Here is a 9,266-nt window from a genome sequence, read left to right as displayed (position 1 = left end):
CCCAATACCCACCAATGCTCAGTGCAGACAGCTGTGCCTGCAAGTTAAGTGAGGCGCCTTAGTACTTATCAATCAGAATCAGCAGGGCTTCTAGAGTTGTCCTCATTAAATTTAAAGTATATTCTCTCCCCAGCAGCAAACGTCTCCATTGCCATCCATTTCTGCACAGCCAATTTTAGGCAATCAAAGAGTGTTGGCTTCATCACTGTCTCCGAACAGATTTCCAGCTTGACACAGCTCTTCCCAGCTTCCCTGATCTTTGACAACCAGTAGCTATCTGCCTCTGGTTGCCACCAACTTGTCCCTGCCTCTAAGCCTTGCCTAATCCTTTTATCTTCTCACTGCCTTTCTCAGGCCAGGATGTTTTTGTCCATAAAATATGCCACTCCTACCTATTCCAGCAGAAACGCTCCTTCATTCTTAATTATTTCTGGGTCCCCTATGTCCCAGTTCTTAGCACATGGTAGATGCTTAACATTTGATGTCCACTTGCTTATTTACTCAAGAAGGCCATGTGGCGCGGTTGAAAAGAATAGTTACTAACTACAATCAGGAAATTTCACTCAACACTTGATTAGCTATGTGACACCTGGGCAAGTCACTGAACCCACCTATGCCTCAGTTTCTGTAAATATAACCTGGGAATAATTATAACTCCTTCCTCATGGGATTCTTGTGAGACTCAAATGAGAGACCCATATAGTGTAAAGTGCTATAGACTTTTTGTCCACTCATTTGTCAAGCATTTAATGAGCCTCTATTTTGTGCAAGGCTTATAATGGTAAACAAGGTCCATTTCTCATCTTCAGGGAGCTCATAGCCTGGAGTGGGGCATAAACATGCTGCTAACTCAAATGGGTGGCCAAATGAGGTGAATGCTTTGGGTGGTACAAGTAAATACTGTGATTAGGAGAACCCAGGACAGAATGACGCATTCTGATCTTGGGCTTGGGGAGCAGAAGAGGGAAGAAGACTTCAGAAAGGTGGTAGCATTTGTACTGGATCAGAAGGGTGAGATAGGTTTTGATAGACCAAGGATGAGGACATGAAAGGCAGAGTGAGAGTGTTGAAAGGCAAGAGACAGGTTTGGGAGGCACTGGAGCACCTAGTGTGGCTGGAGATCACAGTTTAGAGAGGACTGCAGGGGAAGAGATGGCTGCAGTTGGAAAGGTGGGCTGAAACTAGGGTGTGGTGGGCTTGGAATGCATACTGCAGCATGTGAGCTCAAGTCCTGTGGCTAAGGGTGGGCTGAAAAAAGTTTTTGGAGCAATTTTGCAGTTTGGAAAGGTCACTCTCGTGGTTAACTGGAAAATGGAAGGAAGATGTACAAGACTCAAGATAGGAAGAACAGGAAGGAGATTATTGTAATACAAATCATATAAACCAGAATCTCCCTGTGGATTTCTCCAGAACTCTAGTCTGGAGAGAGGCTCTGTGAATTGTGGTGTCTGTGGCCAAATGTTTGTGAAACGCTGCTTATTGCCGGCCCTTGTTGAATATTCATAAAACATATTAGCATATTCTTCTAGTGTCTAAGAAGTCTGTTATATTTAGCATTTTCTAAACTTAATTGACCACAGAATTCTTTTTTTTTTCACAGAAGACCCAGTAAAACTAGGGTTCATCTGTGTCAAGATCATGAAAGACAATGAGTAAATGCAACGTGGTATTCTGCATTTGAGCCTGGAACAGAAAAAGAATACTAGTGGAAAAACTGGTGAAATCCAAGTAAAGTTTGCAGTTTAGTTAATAGTATTGCACTAATGTTAATTTTTTAGTTTTGACAAATTTACCATGGTTATGTAAGATATTCACATCAGGGGAAGCAGAGTGAACAATATACGAAACCTGTCTGTACTCTGCAATTCTTCTGTAAATCTAAAATAAATTAAAAATAAAAAAATTTTTTAAACATTAGCATTTATCAAAATGGAATCTTGGAAATTGTGGTATAAACTGATTTTAAGCACAATCCAGGTTTAATAATGTATTTAATTTTCTTAGCATCTGGAAGTAAACATAACCCTTTATTTTTACTACACAAATGAATCTCTCTCTCAAAATTTTACCAGTAATATAAGTAAAACATCTAGCACATAATTGCAGTTCAATAAATCCTAGTTCCCTTTTCCATCCCTTTCTTCAATTTGGAAAACAAAATCGCCAAGTGGTTATTTAGAAACCACTATTTTATTGAACCAAAAAGTAATGTTTAAAAGTTGGAGAGCTATCTGAAAGCTTGTTCCCTTTCCACAGCAGATAGCGGAGATGGAAAAAGGTATTTAACACTCGGTTACAAATCTTCCTAGGGCAGGCAGGAACTGCAACTGTGCAATTTTCAATGTTCTGTTCTATCACTGTGTTAATTAAATAATAGATAGGAAAGCCTAACATCATGTTATATTTCTAAGCCTCTAAAATGACCTTAAAAATTTGAAGAGTGTGAAATCAGTAAATTATATATGATCAATACAGAGATCAAAAGAAATCAAGTTTTAAAGGAAATTTGTAACATAAAATGTACATATGGTACAGCCATTCATGGGTGCAAGTGATAACCTCCACCCCCCAAAACACACACATGTGCACACACCTGTGGGCCCCTCCTTCTTGGCAGTCTATTGGCTTTAGGATTTGCCTTCAGTGATGGGCAAATGATCACTGATGGGTTTAAGTCAAATTGACTGCACTTTATGAGGCTGTAACTGAAGAGATATATGGGTCAGCCTGAGGAAGATGGCACCTTTCCCAGGGTGCTGGCCTCCGCACACCATCCCCCAGATGGATAGTTCAGAGAGCACCTGGAGTCCCTCCAGTAGCATCTCTGACAGCATCTTTGACTGATTGACTTTATTGCCTCACTGCATCTGTTTTAATCTGTGTTGAGGGACAACAATGTCCTGACCTCTGATAGTTCAAGAGACTTAATGGTTCTGTCCAAACTATGTGTGGGGGTCGGGGAAAGGGGGCTCATACTGCTGCTTCTCACAAAGTCTCGGCTTCTGGGCTCTCAACTGCCAGTATTTATACCCCAAGGTGAATCAGGGCTACCTACGCTCCTGAGGGGACCCCAATTAAAACCCAGTGTCAGGTCAGGTAAGGTGGAGGATGTCAGGTACCTAAGCTGGGCCTAGAGCGATCAGGGAGAAGAAAGATGGAAAATTGCTCCTGTAGGTGGGAGACAGCTGGGATTCGGGTCCAAGAGAAACCCGCGCCAACCCAAGACACCAGTCATCTCAAACAGCTTTAAGTGGAGATGCGGGGATACTCCATCCCTCTCTTAGCAAGGAATAGGACCTTTCTTACTGATGTTCATGATATAAATGGCTTTATTTTACTCCATGCTGTTAGGGCCCCTGAGGAGAATCTACAACTAGATGAAGCTCGAAGGAAGCAGATTTGAGACTAAAATAGGAACAATGTAAGTAGAAAGAGTTTGTTAAATTTCAGTGTGGCAGCCTCAGGGCATAGTGAGCTCACTCTAGGGGTGTTCAAAGCAGAAGATGAAATGCCATTTGGCAGGAAGGGTGTGGAGAGGAATCAAACATATCAGGGATGGAGAAGCTCAAAGGACTCCCCTTAAAGCAAAGATCCATCTGTTTGACTTTGTCAAGGAAAGACTACAGCAAACACACACACACACACACACACCTCCTCTCAGCTCAGGGTCTTCACAGCAAGCTGAGTTGGAATTAGTTTAAGTATCCCACCAGGTGAGTGTTGTTTGTGTGCCTGGAGGAGTATGTACTGTGTGTGTATTGGGTAGCAGGAGTCACCTAATGGAAGAGGTCAGAGAAGACTCTGTTGTTACAGGAAACCAATGATTGTTTAGAGAAGACAATCCTAGATCATTAGGGTTTAATTTAAAAGTCTAAATTTCTTTTCTAGTGACGATCACTTAGTTCTTGCTTAATGCAGTCCCAACTCTCCTATTAGACTAAAAAAGAAGGGAGATGAATATTCCCACTAGTCGATGATAATTATAAAAATAGCGAGTATTCAAGTGTTTGTTGTGTTCCAGGCTAAGAACCTTACCTGCATTGAATTATGTAATCCTCATCATAGCCCTTTGAGATAGGCACTATGTTCACTACCATTTTACAGATGAATAAATTGAGGCTTAGAGAAGTTAATGGACTAGCCAAGACCCCACAGATGTAGATAACAGAGGACTTGAACTTATGCAGTCCTACTGCAGAGCCTGTGCTATTAATACTGGACAATACTGCCAAATTTATACTTACATGAAGATTGTTGGGATCTATCTGTTTGAGGGTCCATAGCATCAGCGGGGAAGAAAAAGAATTGGGGCCCAGGAGGCAAGGACCTCTCCCTTGGCATAGCTCCCATGTCAGGCCTCAAGGCCCGGCATGTAGTAGCAGTCTCACAGGGATGGGCAAAGGCATGCCCTTCTACAGGCACCAGGGAAAGCTCTGGCTGTCCTCTGACCCAGAGCAGCCAGGGGAGGGGAACTCCTGGGCAAAGCTGGTCCTCTACTCCCCAGCCTGGAGTGGGGAAGATGGTTTGATTTTCTCCTCTCATTTTTAATCTGGAAAATGAAAATAAAAAAACAGATCTTTTCACTCAGCTGTCTTGTATCTCGTTAGGTTCCCTGTCTTGAAAACACATCTCTGTCAAGATCATGATCAAATTAAGATCTTCATGGATCCACCATTCCTGGAATTTCTCCCAACTGAAGAGATCAATGATAGTTTTTCATACTCACAATTGACAGAGAATAGAATTCAACAGTGGAGAGGAGATGCTTTGTGTCTGAATAACATTGTGCCTAAGCAAATAAGCAGAAAATGAATACAGTCGTATCCAAAAGCAGTTGTGTAGTCTCCCTGGGCTTCTCTCTAGAAGTAGAGTGCTCTCAAAGCCTGCATACAGCACAGCACCCATTCTTGTTATTTGGCTGGTTCTGCCATAAAGGAAAGATTAATTAATGACCTCTACAGTTTCATGTATAACTATCCTTCAAACGCATTCACTCATCTTTTACTTCATTTTCTTTGTTGCTTTCCAATAGAAGAGACAACAGGGTACATATTCCTGTAGAACAATAGATTATTATCCTAATTGTAGTTGCCTGGTGTTTTCCACACTTTTACCATTTTATTAAAAACAATTATCTGAGAAGAACCAATCTTTTGTAATACCTACCCTATTGTTCTCATTTCTCTCTGATTCTGATGAGGTCTTTTCAAAGGGTATTTTATTCATAATTATAGACTATAGGGCAATTGCTCAGAAACTGAGTCCAGTCCAGGAGATATTTCATTGAGATTAATTTTTCTTGTACATCTTCATCCAATTATATCTTTAGTTTTTTTTAAACTAGCCACTTAATAAACCTATTTCTTTCCTGTAAGCCAAGTATACTATATATTAGCAATGATCAACATTAAAGCGTGTTTTTAAAGAGTGAATATATTTAGAAAAGTATAAAATGGTAAATATGATTTTTTTGTTTCATAAGATGAATCTATCCTCTGCATGTGAGTAGGTGGGAGAAAAAAAGTACCTTAAATTCAAGCATTCTTCTCTGATCACAGGGAGCACTTGATAGGTATTTTATGTAGGCTCTTGGTCACCTCAGAAAAAAAAATTTATGCCTTTGGGACTATATTTTTTAGAAGTCAAGCTCAGTCAAAAGATATCTGGATGGAGAGGCTGATTAATCCAAAGTGAAGGACAGGCAGCGAATGTGGGTTAGGGGATTCAAGTGGCGATGCCCTGTGGTGTAGTGGGCAGAAGCACCCAGACACAAAATGTCTAGTTCTTCAGCTTACAAATGTTTGACCATGTTCCAGAGTAAGTAGTACATTAAACATCACTACCAGTACACATGCACAGGCACACATGCACTTGCACAAGCACACACACACAGACAACATGCTTGTTCTCTTACTCTCTGGGAGGCACTCTCATATTTTCTATTATGTATTATCTTATTTTTATCTTAACCCATACCATTCCTTTCTATTGTGTTTCTTAACATACTGGTTGTGATTTCATGACACATGAATGGGTCGTGACCAGTAGTTTGAAAAGCACAATTCTTAGTAGGATTTGGGGTGAGAGAGGAGTCATTCTGGGGATGACTGATGAGAAAACTCTTTTTGGCCATCCCCTCTGCATTGCCCTAGTGCCCTGGCCTAGCGGCAGTGGGCTGGGTGCTTCATGGCTTATTGGGAGAGAGCAGCTTTCTCTACCGCCGGATTGTTGCTCATCATGTAGGCTTCAGAGACGCAATTTCATGAACTCCCCTCAGCAGTTCTGCTGACTCTCAAGAATGTCTATTTGTTCGTGTTTTCTTCTGCCCTGCTCTGCAAGCTCTGGTGCTGCCCAGTGAGTGATCTATCTGATTCTGGGGTGAGCCAGTGAGGTGGATATGTCACCTAATATGAATGGGATTTAAATACGAGTGTCCATAGAAAGTGACAGGACTATTGACTGTACTTTGCTCTCAGTTTCCTGCCCTCATGTGTCAAGTAGATAAGCTAGAAGGATTGGCAATGTAACATTATTTTAGGGAAAGCATGAGGGTTCAGCTTCTACTTTTTCAAAAAAAATCAATGACACTTCATTTCTGTTCCTTAGCCATTTAAGATAAGTCCCATTTCAAGAACAAATTGTTGAGGCAGCCCTGATTGCCTAATGGTTAAAGTTTGGCACACTTTGCTTTGGCAGCTGGCCCAGATCCCGGGCATGGAACCATACCACTCGTCTGTCAGTAGCCATGCTATGGGGATGGCTCACATAGAAAAACTAGAAGGACTTACAACTAGAATATACTGGGGCTTTGGGGAGGGAAAAAGAAGAACTAATTGTAATTGCTTTGCATTTCACTCTAGAGGTTCTCTATGCTTTGAGGATCCACATGCGAGACTAATAACAGAGCAGCTCCTCCTTTAAGGTTTTATCCTGGCTGAACTTTCTTTAGTTTTTGAAAGAAGTACTATTTTAAAATTTTAGTAAAAATTCATATTCATTATTGAAAAACATGAAAATGTGAAAAAGCAAAAGTAATGTTTAAAAGCCTCCCTAAACCACCCTGTGAGGACTAGACACAATCCACATCTATCTCACTGGGCCTTTTCCTATGCTAACAAATCCATTCGAACACATGGATATTTTGAAAACCAGGGTCCTACTATATACACTGATTTTTCATTTAACAGTATATTTTGAACACCTTTGCATATCCATAAAAATAGACTGAAGAAACATTTTCCATGGCTACATGGGATCCCACGGTATAGATGACTCGTAATTTCTTTAACCAGTCTCCTTTTGTTGCCTATGTAGTTTCTTTCCATTTCTGACTATTACAAGCAAAATGGTAATAAACACCTTTGTTTAGACATCTGTTCACACATTTAAAATTATTTCCTTTGAATAAATTCTTAGAATGAAATTGCTAGATCAGTAAGCATGTTCATGTTTAAGGCTCTTGATAATTATTTCCAAAATGCCCTCCAGAAAGGATATACCAATTTCAACTCTATCATCAGTAAATAATAGTGCCCATTTTATCATACCCTCAGCAGCAAAGGGTGTTCTCATTCTTTAGAACTTTAGCCAATATAATTGACAAAAAAAGGTAGGAGATTATATGGATTCTCAATCAGGTTTTAGTTCATTTCAGCTAAATTTCTACAAGATACTCCCAGTACCCCACTTCTGCACCTTCCTTTCAGGATGCATATTGCCAAAATGCCTTCCAAATTGTTAGTCTTGATTTATTCTCTCCCCAGTTGCGTGTGTCTCCTTCTCTAACCCTCACCCACTCTGGGTATTAGTATTCATTTTCATTTTTGTCAATCTAATAACCGGCCACTTTAGTTGAATGCTTAGTGAAATCCTTTCTTGACATGAACAATGGATGAGACATCTGAGTGTTGCCACTTTCAACTGACTGTGAGTGGTTCCTAACATTGTGATTAGAATTTCCTGCTGAGCCTTTTCTTTGCTGTCTGGTTCCAGGGTGCCAGGCTTGGCAGAAGCTTTCAGGTACCTGTGGCTGCAATTGTCCAGGGAGGCTTCGCCCACAGTCACAGATGACAGGGTCCTTTGACCCCTTCTTGCCCGGTTTGCTTGCAGGGGGCACTTGGTATTCAGCCTAAATGGGAACAGTCTTTGTTCGGAGAACACTGAGATCCTGGGTGAGGTGTGTTTCCTCCTGTTTGAGACTGGTGGGAAGTGCCGAGATGAAAGTGGATGGCCACTTGCCATGGAATTCTCTAGGGGCACCAAACTATAAGCAAAGGGCAGTTTTGAGTGCTGATGAGGAAAGCCTAGGGTTTATTTTATCCATGAGCCTCTCTTTTGATAGCTAGGTCTCAAATCATGATTGACACCTGTTAAGCAGGCTTCTGGGAACTGGTGAGGAACTCAGTTATCATCTGTAGTGTTGTCTCTGTTAGCAAATGCTCTCCAAGTTTGAGCCAACTTTCCTGGAAATTTTCAGACCCAGCCTGGTTATAATCCAGATTCCCAGTCCCAGAACTTTTGAATCAGAATCTCTGGGGTAGGACCCACAAATTTGCAATTGTAAGGATTGCCTCACGTGATTTGGAAACACTGTTGAAATTGAGTAAGAGCTCTCTTGAACCTCTTCTTAATCTTTATGTGCGTGAGTCACCATGGAATCAAGTTAAAATGCAGGTTCTAATTCTGTAGGTCTAGAGTGGTGCCAGTGATTCTCTATTTCTAACAGGCTCCCAGGTAATACCTATGCTGCTTCTCTGTGGACCACACTTTGAGTAGCAACCAAGGCTCTAATTCATGCTCTGCTACTAACTAGTTGGGATTGCTTCCGTCTTGGAGTGTGGGGTACAAAAGGGACTAGGGAATGCATCACAGAAGACGCAACGTTTTAGTTGGGCTTGAGGATGAGTAGGAGTGGAGGAGAGATGAGAAATGGTGTTTGCAAGAGGCCACCTCTCTTATCAAATTTAAATTTATTACTTACTCCCTCTTACAACTTCTGTGGGACTCAATGTTTTCTGCAGTCCAAAACTTGTGGATCAGCATCTTCAAATCATCTTGGATAAACACTTCTTAAACTGTGTGTGGATCCTAAAGAGCAATCATTTTTTAATCTTTGGAGGGGTTTTGTTGATTTTCTGGCTTAGAGATACAGGCTGACCTCAAAAGACACTTGGAAAAATTCCTTAGAATATTTTGAAAGCTTGGTTTGTAAGAAATTGGAGGGAAGGTTGTCTTTTAACTTTTTTTAAAATTGAGGTATAACACAC

Source organism: Equus asinus, chromosome X (genome assembly GCF_041296235.1).
Source record: "Equus asinus isolate D_3611 breed Donkey chromosome X, EquAss-T2T_v2, whole genome shotgun sequence".
Classification (NCBI taxonomy): Eukaryota; Metazoa; Chordata; class Mammalia; order Perissodactyla; family Equidae; genus Equus; species Equus asinus.
This window is presented reverse-complemented; position numbering follows the sequence as displayed.